This window comes from Lissotriton helveticus, chromosome 5_1 (assembly GCF_964261635.1).
Source record: "Lissotriton helveticus chromosome 5_1, aLisHel1.1, whole genome shotgun sequence".
Lineage (NCBI taxonomy): Eukaryota > Metazoa > Chordata > Amphibia > Caudata > Salamandridae > Lissotriton > Lissotriton helveticus.
Window position 1 is genome coordinate 962,278,943 of NC_136065.1, and position 15,469 is coordinate 962,294,411.

The window sequence follows — 15,469 nt, forward strand, 5'->3', positions numbered from 1 at the left end:
CGCGGAGCGGGGGCCGCGAGGCGTGGGTCTCGGCAACAGAAAGATAAGGGTAAGGGAGCTGCACTCGCTGCACGTCAGTTGAAAGGAGAGTACAACAGAACTTCTTCAGGACGTTCTTATTTCCTTCAAGTTATGTCGGTATCCTGTTGTCATATAACTAGATATTTCTTCCAAATGTTAGACGAGACGTAAGTACATTCTTATTCAAAGTGACTAGGTATCAATTTTACCCACACAATTTGGGCAGACTTGAGTAATTTATAGCATCCTCAAAGTCAGTCTTTCAAAAATTCCAAAGTATAGGACATGATAATCCAAATCCAAATGTTTCTCAAGAAAAGTCATTTTCAATCATTCGGAATTTCGGCGTTTGGGCAGATATGACCCAGGGACCCCCAGTATGCAAGGGGAATTAGTCCCCCCTCTGCAAACGCGCCAGTGGCCTGCGTTGCAGAGAGGTGTAAAAAGAGGCATAGCCTCATTACACCTCTGTGCAATGCAGCCCCCTGGCGCATACTGGAGGTTCCAGGTGGGCTAGTAGGCCCCCAGGGACCCCCAGTATGCAAGGGGAATTAGTTCCCCCTCTGCACCCGCACCAGGGGGCTGCGTTGCAGAGAGGTGTAACAAGGGGCTCAGCCTCATTACACCTCTGCAATGCAGCCCCTTGGCGCATACTGGAGGTTCAAGGTGGGCTAGTTAGCCCCCAGGGGCCCCCAGTATGCAAGAGGAATTAGTTCCCCCTCTTCAAACATGCACGGGGGCTGCGTTGCCGAGAGGTGTAAAAAGGGGCGTGGCTTCATTACACCTCTCTGCAATGCAGTCCCCTGGCGCAAACTGCAGATTCCTGGTGGGCTTTCAGGCCTTATATAGTTAGGAATCAGCATTTAAAAAACCTTGCAAATTCACTGAAAAAACCATAGGTTTCAGGCCTTATATAGTTAGGAATTAGCATTTAAAAAACCTTTGAAATTCACTGAAAAAACCATAGGTTTCAGGCCTTATATAGTTAGGAATTAGCATTTAAAAAACCTTTAAAATTCACTGAAAAAACCATAGGTTTCAGGCCTTATATAGTTAGGAATTAGCATTTAAAAAACCTTTAAAATTCACTCAAAAAACTTTAAGTTTTAGGGGTGTTATAGTTAGCTGAACATTTCACTCATACAAAACCATTGAAATTGCTCCTATATAGTTAGTTGTACTAACTATATTTCGCGCACCCGCAATCCACTGCTGATGATGTCACATATTACATCATTCATGACATGGTCAGTGACATCACTGATGACATCTCAAATGACATCACTGATGACATCACTGATGACATCATTCACGTGACAATCACATACACCTTTTCATACACTATTACAATTTTTCATCACTCTTTGTAAAATACAGAGTATCATATTTGAATCCATTGTTACAGCAATACAAGTATCTAAAAACCCACTCAGTGATTCATAGATGTATACACACATCTTTTCACTTACCTGTAGATTCAATCATACATGCTGTCAATGAACAATAGAATACTATCAAAAATACTTATACACCTAAATCGACATTACACACCAGCACACATCCTATTCACATATGAAGTCATCCTACTCACTTATGCAAACAATGGATCATACTTACATATTTACTTAGCTACACACTTATACAAACACAACTTCATCTACTCATTTAGATAGTAAGTCATACTTGGTGAATTATAAAATCATTATTACAAGTATAAATTATCCATACAGTCACTCACACAATCATTGAGTCTTATGTATACTTATTAATATACAACAACTGACACATAAACTGCCTTTTATTTTTCTAGTTTGTTGGACATGTACCATTGAGAAATATATTTGCTCATCACCACACTCATAAAGATATTCACTCACCCAAACAACTGTTAGAACATGTAGTTTTAACTTCATATATCTAGTGAATCAACTATTCACACATCTTTGGGCAGTCACACCCCCCCCCACCGAACCACACACACATTCACTCTCCCATACAAATACTCAGTTAACTAATCAATAACTAATACAGAATTTCACATAGCTAGTAACCAACTGGAGAACCAGTTTACACAACAACTGACAAAGTGATACAGATATTCAAACAGTTTAGTCACTATCCACTATATTTAGTGAGACACTATAAATTGGTCAAGTAAACAGTCAATTACACCGCTACTAAATCCTCCATCCAAATATTTATTTTTATATATCCACTCATTCTTCAATGCAAATTGCTATATATATATAATGCATATTTAAATAACGAAGCAAACCACATTCACTGGATGATGTCATCAGTGATGTCATTTGAGATGTCATCAGTGATGTCACTGACCATGTCATAAATGATGTAATATGTGACATCATCAGCAGTGGATTGCGGGTGCGCGAAATATAGTTAGTACAACTAACTATATAGGAGCAATTTCAATGGTTTTGTATGAGTGAAAAGTCCAGCTAACTAGAACACCCCTAAAACTTATAGTTTTTGAGTGAATTTTAAAGGTTTTTATAAATGCTAATTCCTAACTATATAAGGCCTGAAACCTATGGTTTTTTCAGTGAATATATATATATAAATATATATATATATATATGTATATATATATATATATATATATATATATATATATATATATATATATATATATATATATATATATATATATATATATAAAAAGCAGCTAAACACAAAATCCATGAGATTGCCCCACATGAAGATGCCACTGCGGAAGGTTAGGTGCCTTTAATTTGAAGTGGTACAGCACGGCAGGTAAAAAACACCATATGCAAAAGTAGATGCATCAGTGGGTGCCGCCACAGCCTGTGCTTTAATCTTTAGTCTTTAGTAAATTCCAGACTAACCCACTGGGGAAATACTAAAGATTAAAGCACAGGCTGTGGCGGCACCCACTGGGGCTGTAAGGTGAGAAACTACAAGTACCATCATGACAAGCGGCATACGCCCACAGAGGCGGGACTTGGAGCACTTATCAAGGTATTTCTCATCAATGTCAGCCATTTCCTGTTATCGCCCGGGATCAAGGACACAAGTTGTTTGAAACGCGTTGGGCATTGTACTTTTGCAGATGGTGTTTTTTACCTGCGTGCTGTACCACTTCAAATTAAAGGCACCTAACCTTCCGCAGTGGCATCTTCATGTGGGGCAATCTCATGGATTTAGTGTTTAGCGGCTTTGCTCGGCCGCGAAGATGCCCGCTGCATACTTTGCAGATCCCGCGCCCAGGATACACCGAGCGCACAGGAGCAGAGGGGCCGGTTTGAAGATGTTTGCATCGCAGCTCGGTGGTGTTTTAAATTCCAGACTAACTCACTGGGGAAGTACTAAAGATTAAAGCACAGGCTGTGGCGGCTCCCACTGGGGCTGTAAGGTGAGAAACTACAAGTACCATCATGCCAAGCGGCATACGCCCACAGAGGCGGGACTTGGAGCACTTATCAAGTTGTTTCTCATCAATGTCAGTCATTTCCTTTTATCGCCCATGATCAAGGACACAAGTTGTTTGAAACGCGTTGGGCATTGTACTTTTGCAGATGGTGTTTTTTACCTGCCGTGCTGTACCACTTCAAATTAAAGGCACCTAACCTTCCGCAGTGGCATCTTCATGTGGGGCAATCTCATGGATTTTGTGTTTAGCGGCTTTGCTTGGCCGCGAAGATGCCCGCTGCATACTTTGCAGATCCCGCGCCCAGGATACAACCAGCACACAGGAGCAGGAGGGCCGGTTTGAAGATGTTTGCATCGCAGCACGGCGGTGTTTTAAATTCCAGACTAACCCACTGGGGAAATAATAAAGATTAAAGCACAGGCTGTGGCGGCACCCACTGGGGCTGTAAGGTGAGGAACTACAGGTACCATCCTGCCAAGCGGCATACGCCCACTGAGGCGGGACTTGAAGCACTTATCAAGGTGTTTCTCATCAATGTCAGCCATTTCCTGTTATCGCCCGTGATCAAGGACACAAGTTGTTTGAAACGCCTGGGCATTGTACTTTTGCAGATGGTGTTTTTTACCTGCCGTGCTGTACCACTTCAAATTAAAGGCATCTAACCTTCCGCAGTGGCATCTTCCTGTGGGGCAATCTCATTGATTTTGTGTATAGCGGCTATGCTCGGCCGCGAAGATTCCCGCTGCATACTTTGCAGATCCCGCGCCCAGTTTACACCGAGGGCACAGGAGCAGAAGGGCCGGTTTGAAGATGTTTGCATCGCAGCTCGGTGGTGTTTTAAATTCCAGACTAACCCACTGGGTAAATACTAAAGATTAAAGCACAGGCTGTGGCGGCACCCACTGGGGCTGTAAGGTGAGAAACTACAGGTACCATCCTGCCAAGCGGCATACGCCCACTGAGGCGGGACTTGGAGCACTTATCAAGGTGTTTCTCATCAATGTCAGCCATTTCCTGTTATCGGCCGTGATCAAGGACACAAGTTGTTCGAAACGCGTTGGGCATTGTACTTTTGCAGATGGTGTTTTTTACCTGCCGTGTTGTACCACTTCAAATTAAAGGCACCTAAACTTCCGCAGTGGCATCTTCATGTGGGGCAATCCCATGGACTTTGTGTTTAGCGGCTTTGCTCGGCCGCGAAGATGCCCGCTGCATACTTTGCAGATCCCGCGCCCAGGATACACCGAGCGCACAGGAGCAGAAGGGCCGGTTTGAAGATGTTTGCATCGCAGCTCAGCGGTGTTTTAAATTCCAGACTAACACACTGGGGAAATACTAAAGATTAAAGCACAGGCTGTGCCCCACTGGGGCTGTAAGGTGAGAAACTACAAGTACCATCATGCCAAGCGGCATACGCCCACAGAGGCAGGACTTGGAGCACTTATCAAGGTGTTTCTCATCAATGTCAGCCATTTCCTATTTTCGCCCGTGATCAAGGACACAAGTTGTTTGAAACGCGTTGGGCATTGTACTTTTGCAGATGGTGTTTTTTACCAGCCGTGCTGTACCACTTCAAATTAAAGGCACCTAACCTTCCGCGGGGGCAATCTCATGGAATATATATATATATATATATATATATATATATATGAAACAATCTCGCTTTTCTCTCGCCTGGAGCTCAGTCACGGATACCGTCGGCGCAGAAATGAAGAGGAGACCCAAGTGCAGGGGAGCAGTTTTATTCAATCGTGGGGAAGGCGCACCTCAGCATAACGTTTCGGCCTTCACAGAGGCCTTGGTCACATGACGCATGCAAGAAGAGAAGCAGTATTTAAAGTGCTAGTGCAAATTATCCTGTTATGTCATTGGTTGAATGTAAACACATAGGCTTGTAATCAAATGATAGACATAGAAAACAGATTTAAGCATGAATGCCACGCATTACGGGATAATCCCTTAAATGGAATTGGGCAATGTGCAAAATAGCAATGTGCAAAGTACAATAAATAATAGATCAATACAACTCATAGTATCTACATAGTGTTAAAATCAGAGTACATCAACATAATAAATATACGCTAATAATTAATCTATTTACACCATTCTAAAATGGCTATGTAACCACAGGTTATAATCAATATTTAGCTATGATTGCTTAAATGCATTTTCAAAATCACCTGTAGTCACAACCATCTAGAATCAAATTTATATTATAAACATGCTAAAAAAATCTGTCTATGTCATTGAGGTTGACTGGGGAGGAGATAGTCTTTGCTTAATTAAAATACATTATCGCAGCCTCCCCCACCTCTTAACCAAAATATGCATAACATTTAGTAATACACTAGCTAAAAGTGATTCAAAAAAGTGAATGTGCAAAGATATGTTTTTTTCTCTCTTTTTTATAGGAACCGTTTTCCTTGAAACTTAGTTATCTTCTCATTAATTGTGTGGATCAAAAGAATAAATTCATCACTCCTGAATGCTAGATATACTCGTAGTCCAAGCCTGGACTACGCTACAGTACATGGTCAAAGATCATACTGGACATATTCGGGACTATAATTTGCTGGAACCACTTTTTTAGCTAGCCCGAATCACTTGTCTGGACAACCTGGCTATCTAGCGTATTATACCCGCAGGTTACCCCACCAGGACGTACCACCCAATGTTATTCCGAAATCAGTGAACAGCACCAAAACGGTAAGTAGAAAATGTTTAGAGACAGGTATAAAAATCTTCCGTGGAGTTTAATCCTCCCGGAGCTCTGCTGTCCATTTCCAATATATACCTAGTCTCCAACCTTCTTAGGGCACCCTCTCTGTTCCCTCCTCTTCTCATTGGGCCTACATCATCAATAGCAAAATACCTCAACAGAGTGCTATCGTTGTTATGGGACTCTTTGAAGTGGCGCGCCACTGGATAGGCCGGGTCACTGGTATTGATGGCCCTAATGTGCTGGAGTATCCTCTTGTGCACCTGAAGCTTGGTGCTACCTACATAACGCAGGGCACACAGACACTCCAGCACATAAACCACAAATTCACTTTTACAGGTCAATTGTTTCTTGATCTTACGAGCAACAGGAGAAAATGCGACCTCATACTCTGTTTTATTAAGCCCATGATGACAGGCTTTGCAAGTAGAACATTTCCTAAAGCCCTTACTCTTGTCCAACCAGTTACTGCGTGTTACAATTTCTGGACTGGATTTAACGAGGGCATATTGCATTGAATATGCCTTTCTATAGGTGATGCTAGGTTTAGCTGGAAGTTTCTCACCTATGATTGGGTCACATTTAATTAAATCCCAATGTTTTGTAATAATTCTCCTAAGCGCTCCATGTTGCCTGTTGTAGGGCCAGATCAGCCTAACCGTCTGATCTAAGGTGACCTCTAGTCCAGTGGTGTTTTTGCGTTGGAGGGACTCACTCCATGATAAGGTATTAGCTTTGGCAATTGCCTTATCAATTTGGATAGCCTTGTAACCCCTAGCTAGAAATCTTATTTTGCTAGCCTCCTGTGCCAGGAGGCATTGGGCATTGGTGCTGCTCAGTCGTCTAATACGCAACATCTCCCCATAGGGGATGCTGCGTATGATATGGGAAGGATGGTGGCTACTAGCATGGAGTGCTGTGTTGCCTGATGTGGGCTTTCTGTATAATCTGGTCTCCAGTTTGTCCTGATCAATCAAAATTGTCATGTCCAGAAAATGCACCTGTTCTTGACTTATATCAAAGGTGAATGAAAGATTATAGTCATTACAATTCAGTATCTCTATAAAATGCTCGGCTTCAAGACGTGTGCCCCTCCAAATAAAGAACACATCGTCTATGTAACGATACCAGCGCACAATAGACCGCATTGCTGTAACAGAGTGCTCGCCATAGAGGACCTGTCTCTCCCAGTAACCCATGTGCAGACAGGCATAACTGGGAGAGAAACAGGCCCCCATGGCAACACCCCTGACCTGCTGATAGTATCTATTGTTAAACATGAAGAAATTATGATGTAAACAGAATGAAATCATAGATAACAACATGCGATTATGCTCAACCATCAATACCGGTCTCTGACCCAGATAAAACTCAATGGCCCGTAGACCATCTTTATGGTTTATGCTCGTGTACAAAGAAGTTACATCTAACGTGATCAAAAACCAATCAGGATCCCACTCTATATCCTCAAAAAATCAGTGGAATCCTGGACAAATGAAGGTAACCTTTGTACATGTTCTTGAAGGAATGAATCCACATAGATGGTTGTCTTTTCCAACAAACCCCCACATGCTGCAATGATCGGTCTCCCCGGGGGATTGTCTGGATTCTTATGCACCTTAGGGATCAGGTACGGGACTGGCATAATCGGATTGTAATTTTTCAAATATTTTAGTTCATCAAGACTAATAAGACCGTAGGACCTCCACCCCATCAATAACGTGTAGAAGTCCCCCTGGGCTTTTCTGACCAGGCTGATGTCACTATGTCTATAACAATCTGAGTTGTTAAGTTGAGTGAGGGCTTCATTCAAATATAGTTGTCGCGGCCATAACACTATATTGCCCCCCTTATCAGATTGTCTGACAATAATGTTCTGATTTTCCTGGATTTTCTTGATGAGTTTTGAATATTGATCATTCTGTACATATTTCCTCTTTTTGTTTCCAAGCATTTTAGAGTACAGCACCTTGATTTCCTTGGAAGTAGCATCATGGAAAATGTCAATGTTATCATATAACATAACAGGAGTATATGTTGAGCGAGGTTTAAATGATGTAAGGCCCCCTATATTGTTGGTAGTCTGTTCCAATGTTACTTGAGACAATGATTGTTCCAATCTGAGACTCTCCATGTCCTGCAAACAAGGGGCATCACAAGCCTGGAGCCCCAGGTTGCCCACATCCGTCTGCACCGGTATTCTGCGAGGTTTGCTCCCTGTAAAATGTTTTTGCAATTTCAATTTGCGTATGAATTTGTATAAATCTATCCTGATATCTGCATAATTGAAATCACAGGGAGGGCAGAACGTGAGACCCATGGATAAAATGCGTAGTTCTGACTGTGTGAACACAATGTCCGTAAGATTGATAACAGAAAGGGCAGTACATGTAGTCACCACTGAATCGCTCACTTCCTGTTCCATTTCCTGGTGTTTCTCTTCTTTTTTTTGCTGACTTTTGTCTTGCGTTTGATTTACGGCGTTGGTAGCGCTTTGCATTGCGGATTTTGTTCCTACTGGTATTTGATTTCTCGGACGCAGAGTTTCGCGTCTGTCTTTCCGTAGACACTTGAGCTCCTCCGCCAGTGTGAGTCTGGTAAACCCCAATTGAGAGGTCGTTTGAGAGGTGTTAGAGTCAGAGTCACTATTGACGCTAGAGCTAAGGTTGGATTCCGAGGTGTTATCTGGCACAGTTGCCTCTGCCCCTGATCCGACGGTAGAGTAGCCCACATTGGATGCTGGTTTGAGTCTTCTATTTGCTTTAATTGCTTCGTATTTTTTGGCAAACGTAAAAATTCGCCCCTCAGCATAATCCGCTTTATCTCTTTGAAATTTGTAGGCTTTCCTCTTACTGATTGTGTCCTCTTCCTTTTGGATTCTTGCCATCATATCACCTCGTAATTTGATACATTTGTTCACCACATGATGATTCGATCTCCATGTTAAGTTGCTCTATTTGCGCCTGTGCTTTCCGACGGTCACTCTCCGCATAGCGTACTAATAACTGTACCAAACCACGGGCGTGCTCGAGATTCCACTCCGCCCACTCCCTGAGCATTTCTGGGTCAGGATCCTCATAGCTAGGGGCTAGCATCACTCGCAACCCTCGCGGAATTCTGTTGACCTCCAAGTAACGGCTCAGGGAGCGGTGTTCCCACCATTTAGATAGTTCGCGCCGCATACGTTTTTCCAGTCTTTTAAACTTTTCACGGGTGCTAATCATTCCACTCACAGGTGCATCCTGTACTGCTGCCAAACCAGATGTCCGCCCAGCCGGGGAGTCATCAAATGCATTCAGGGCTATCAGTTCCCTTGCTTTAATTGCGTCTGCCGACATGCTGCCTTCCTTTGGTTACCTCACGCTGAATGCGTGCACACTGTCGAAAAGCGGTACTAGCCAATGCACGCCGCACAAAGCGGGGTGCTGAGCCTGAAATGTGTCAGGTGCTGCGGACGCAGGGTGCGTAAAGGACCTTCCCAGACCCTATGTACGCCCACCAGTGAGTGCACCCCGCTTTGTGGCAACTTGTGAACAATGATGTAAATCCGGCCAGCTTGGTCGGGGGGGAGCACCGCCGCACAACTAGCGGTTCTGTAGCCATCATATGGCGATGGCTATGCGGGACTACCAGGCGAGTGGCAGAATGTGGGAAGTTACCTTTTACACTCGTGTAAGATGAATTTTATTGTGCAAGGAAGTGCTGCTTTCTCACTGGGGTAGTTATTTGGACATCCAATCCTAGGATACTTCATGTTGATACTTACTTGTGTTAACGGCAATAAAAGGGGATTCATTGGCAAGTCATGTGTTGGCACTTCTTTTGCAGCAGCATACCTCTGATGAAGGGCGGAGCCTGAAACGCGTCAGGTGCTGCGGACGCAGGGTGCATAAAGGACCTTCCCAGACCATATGTACGCCCACCAGTGAGTGCACCCCGCTTTGTGGCAACTTGTGAACAATGATGGAAATCAGGCCAGCCAGGTCGGGGGGGAGCATCGCCGCACAACTAGCGGTTCTGTAGCCGTCATATGGCGAGGGTTATGCGGGACTACCAGGCGAGTGGCAGAATGTGGGAAGTTACCTTTCACACTCGTGTAAGATGAATTTTATTGTGCAAGGAAGTGCTGCCGGCTCACTGGGGTAGTTATTTGGACTTCCAATCCCAGGATACTTCATGTTGATACTTACTTGTGTTAACGGCAATAAAAGGGGTTCATTGGCAAGTCATGTGTTGGCACTTCTTTTGCAGCAGCATACCTCTGATAAAGGGCGGAGCCTGAAACGTGTCAGGTGCTGTGGACGCAGGGTGCGTAAAGGACCTTCCCCGACCCTATGTGTGCCCACCAGTGAGTGCACCCCGCTTTGTGGCAACTTGTGAACAATGATGTAAATACGGCCAGCCAGGTCGGGGGGGAGCACCGCCGCACCACTAGCGGTTCTGTGGCCGTCATATGGCGATGGCTATGCGGGACTACCAGGCGAGTGGCAGAATGTGGGAAGTTACCTTTCACACTCGTGTAAGATGAATTTTATTGTGCAAGGAAGTGCTGCCGGCTCACTGGGGTAGTTATTTGGACTTCCAATCCCAGGATACTTCATGTTGATACTTACTTGTGTTAACGGCAATAAAAGGAGATTCATTGGCAAGTCATGTGTTGGCACTTCTTTTGCAGCAGCATACCTCTGATGAAGGGCGGAGCCTGAAACGCGTCAGGTGCTGCGGACGCAGGGTGCGTAAAGGACCTTCCCAGACCCTATGTACGCCCACCAGTGAGTGGGCCCCGCTTTGTGGCAACTTGTGAACAATTATATATATAGATATATATATATATATAGATATATATATATATATATATATATATATATATATATATATATATATATATATATAAAAAACTAAAATACAGGTATTACACCTGTGGCAATAGCTCCTCTGTAGTTCATGGTTATTTGCAAGTTTCCAATGAAAAAGCATTTTTATTTTCTCAATAACTTTGGCGCCATTTCATGAATATGCAAGAAACTTTCCAACAGAAATGTCCTCTAATTTGGGATTGGCATGGAACGTTTTGTGCAGATCTGTTGGGCGGGTCTAAAAAAAAAAGGGGGAGGGTCAAAATAGTAATGTTTTCCATTTACACTCCTAGTATGAAAGTAGAATTTTACTCAAGAAAGTACCTTTACTTTTCCGAAGGGTAGGTGCAGTACAGGTTGGCTGCACATGGTAGATTTCGCACAAGGCCCGACTCTAGGCTAGCCTTCAATGTGTATGGCATCTGGTGTGTAAGTTATAGCCTATATAGCTGGTGTGCAAAATCTGAATTGCAGTCCTAATTTGTGAATTTCAATAATTTTTCGGATTGAATTCAAAACCATTCCTGCACTTTAACTAAGCTTTTTTCCAGTGGATTACCAAGATTGATTTAAATCTACTTTTATATATGTTCTGCTCATGACTTGACCTCACAGATTACATGATTGAACACATGTTCAATAACATCAATGATACAATCCCTCATAACATCTCAAATGATATAACTGATTAGAATACTAGGTGTGGCGGAAGCACAATTTATAGTTTGCTCAGTAAAATATTACTACTGAATTACTGTGTTTTTTTCAGTGAATTTCTAGGGCATCTTTTATGTAAAGTAAGGTCTTATTACTATGCCCAAACCTCTGCAGATGTCTCAAGCCACACTGCACAAGGCCTTTGACCATGAATGGTGTGAAGTTGGGAACATGGTCTGCCCTGAGGCCCAGCTCTGGGCACATCCTTATCGGTGGTCAACCCCCGCCCCCCACAGACACCCAACCCGCATTTTTCTTTGTAATTTATATTCCAGGCTCTCAGGAGTCTCTCAAGATACTCTCAAGAGTCTTTTAAGACTCCCTCGGGATTCCCTTGGGACTTCTGTGGGGGTGTCTTTTGAGACTCTCTCAGGGCTCCCTCTAAAATCCTGTAGGAATCCACATGCATTGTTGCGACAAACTAATTTTTTTTTTTTTATTTGACACCCAGGTGCGGTCCCTCTGGAACCTTTCAACAAGGGCTAGGGTACCAGGATATACCTACCCTGCCCTGGTGCCCTGTTTTAAAAATCTTTTCAGGATAAGGAACCAGAACGCTAACTCAACAATCAAATAACTTGAATTTTTACATTTACATCATGAAGGTCCAGATATCTATGCATTTTGAACCTTAATTTCTCAAAAACTAGTAAACAGATTTACATGAAATCACAAAAAGAACACTTTCTGGGTAAAGATCTAGCTTTCTGACAAAGCTGGAGTAATTCATTCAGCCTTTTAGTTGACGGATCACACTGAAACTTTCCAGAAAGGAGCTCAGGTGGATGTACTGTTTTACTGGAAAACTTCAGGAATATTCCTCAATCTGTGCAAAGCTATTTTCAAAACAAAAACTCCATTCCCTATGATAACTAGGTCCTAATTATACTTACTAAGTTGCTACCACAACAGTGTAATGTAATATGTGAGCTAATAGGATACCACCAAAACTATTTTTCAATAAAGATCCAATAACTTATTTTAAATCATAGCCCATCCATTTCTTATATAACACAAATAATTTTTTAATGATCAATATATCTCTACAATTTTTATTCTTCTCAAATTGCCATTACATAATCTTCACAGCCAGCCAAAACATGTTAGCAGTGTCTTTAAGCATGTCAGTGTTTTCAGTCAAGGCTCATGTAATCAGTCAAGGATCATGTGATCAAGAATTGGAGGGAAAATGAAAGTTTAAATAGTCAGGGTTGTTGGTCACTGATAGAAGTTGAAAGGTTGAATCGCTGCAAGGCATTCCATTGCTAGAACAACAGGTGTGTACATTTTGAGGTCAATATTTGAGGTTAATGTTCCGTTATATGAGTACTTAATGATTTAAGACACTGCAATATATTTCTTTAAAAAGATATAGGTTAATATGAAGAGGAAACTTAAAGCTTTGTAAGAGTTACTTGGGGTGCTCATACCTTGAGGACTAAACAGAAGATTTAGGTGAGATGAATATATGACTATGCTTGCTCATGAGTTTATTCATTTGGAAATTTATATTATATACCTTATATTATATAGAGTTTGCTAATAAAATATAGCAACTGGCAGAATCAAGGTTGCGCTCTGCATATTTTGAGCTGATCAGGTGCTGGGTAGATAACGGTTATTTTTCCACAGTGATTCTTGTCATTACTATTGTCATTTATTAACTAGTATGTAGATTATATAAGGGAGCTTAGGTCTTTTTTCCTTTGAAAATATTATGCACATTTCTTTTTGATGGTTATTTTTGGATGGGTTAGTTGTTTTTTTCGCTGTTTCTTCATTATTTTGATTAATCTCAAATCTTATTTGACAAAACTCTTTGGGGGCCATTATGATGGCGTGCTGATCGCCAACGCTCGACCAGCAGTGGCGATCCACCCACCAAACCTCCCCGCCCGCCATTTACCCCACCATATTACCACGGCAGGGGGTACCGTGGTGGACGGAAAGTCCGCCTGCTGCTTTTCCGCCGGTCGGCAATCAGCACGATTGCCGGCCGGACGAAAAAAGGCACACAATATGGTGGCGGTACTTGGGGAGGAACATGGGGGCAGTAGGCTAGCTGCCGCGGTACTCCGCTCTGAGCCCTAGCGGAGCGTATGCGTTTACTTTAGTCTTAGAAGAACGAGGGCTTTCCGTATGAAATCTCCGTGATAATAGGGGACTGTTAAATACCGACAATACTTGAAAATTGCCGAACATTTTGAAGGAGGAAAAAAGGCATTTACCTGATGTAGAATTCGCTCCATGCTGTACGTGTCCATGTGCATTCAGAGGGGCGTGTTCCAGTCCGCTTCTGCGTTCCTCCACGGGGTTCCAGCAAACGAGCCCGTAGTGGACCTGTAATCATTGAAGCCGTTGGCGTTGTGGACGTGGTATCGAGCCGCCCTGGAGCTCCATCGTGGGAGTCATCTGCGGTCTCTTCGTAGAGACCCTCGATTTTCTGTGGTTCCTGTGGGGAAGGTGGCGGAAACGGAGACCGAGCGAGCAGGCACAGCGGTAGCGGCAGTAGCGGCGGCAGCCGCTTCAAGGCTTACTACAGATACAGCAATTAATGCCCCGCTGATATCTACAGTTTCTGCAGCAACAAACGAGGTGAAGGGGAAGCAGAGTGGGAGGGTAGCGGCCGATGGCCAGCGCTTGAAGTTGCCTGTGGGGGGGGGCTACTTGGCCCAGGATCGGAGTCAGATTTGTGTCACAGCGCAAAGCAGGGAGAGTGCAGCTCGGTTAAAGCCCCCCGATTGACTACCCTAAGGAGCTATTGCTTGAATCAAGCTGAAACTCCCTCAAAGTTTCATCTAGCAGCAGTTAGCAGGGGCCGTGGTGGTAATAAGGGCAGCAGATATCAAAAATAAAACAGGGGTGGCAAAACCAATAGAAAGAAAGAGGGAGCGAGTGGACCCCCTGCCCTGGAAACCAGGCTGGTGTTTGGGAAAGCGACTCAGGATACTGCTCAAGCGGGTCCTGAGCTGAATAACTTAATTAGCATGAGCACCTCTAAAACGCCTCCTAAAACTTCCTCCTACCTCTCCACCGAGGCAAAACCTAAACGTGCGAAAAAATCTAAGTCAGCCAAAGCAGTTCTCGATTCTAGCTCCAAGATAACACCATCACTGCGATCTTATTTTAAGGCCATTCCTCAGGTCCTAAATTTGGCGCAGAGCTACCCCCCCTCGGTGCGTGTCCCGCCAGGCATATCCTCGACCACGGTTCGGTCGGGTTGTTTGGTCTCTTCGGTTTCTAATCTTAAGAATATGGAGGTGGGACGTAATGAAGCACAACCTGGGGGGAAGTAGGTACACTCATAAGCATTACTCCGATAGAGGCAAACCCTGATCTCTCGCTCACGACATCACCAGCTGCATTGGGAATTGTAAATAATACCAGTCCAAGTGGTTCTTTGGAGTCATGTGAGGCTCCTACTACCTCTGCGGCACTGATTGGTTCTGTTGGGGCAGAAGTCTGTAGTCTTTCGGGCGAACGCATATGCCTGGAGGTTGAAACATGCTTTGAGTCTGTCGTCTCAGGACCCCAACATCTAGAGGGCCACCTGCAAATAGACCAAACAATGTAGTGCAAGCTGCTCTTAGTGCCTCTTCCACCTTCGACACAACCTCCAAACTTCCTGTTTCTGTTGCCAGCATACCTCCAGATCCCTCACTCACTTCATTATTACCCATGTTTTCAAATTTGTCAGCTGACATTAAACGGGGTTTTGAAGAGTCATCAAAAATCCAGAGAGAG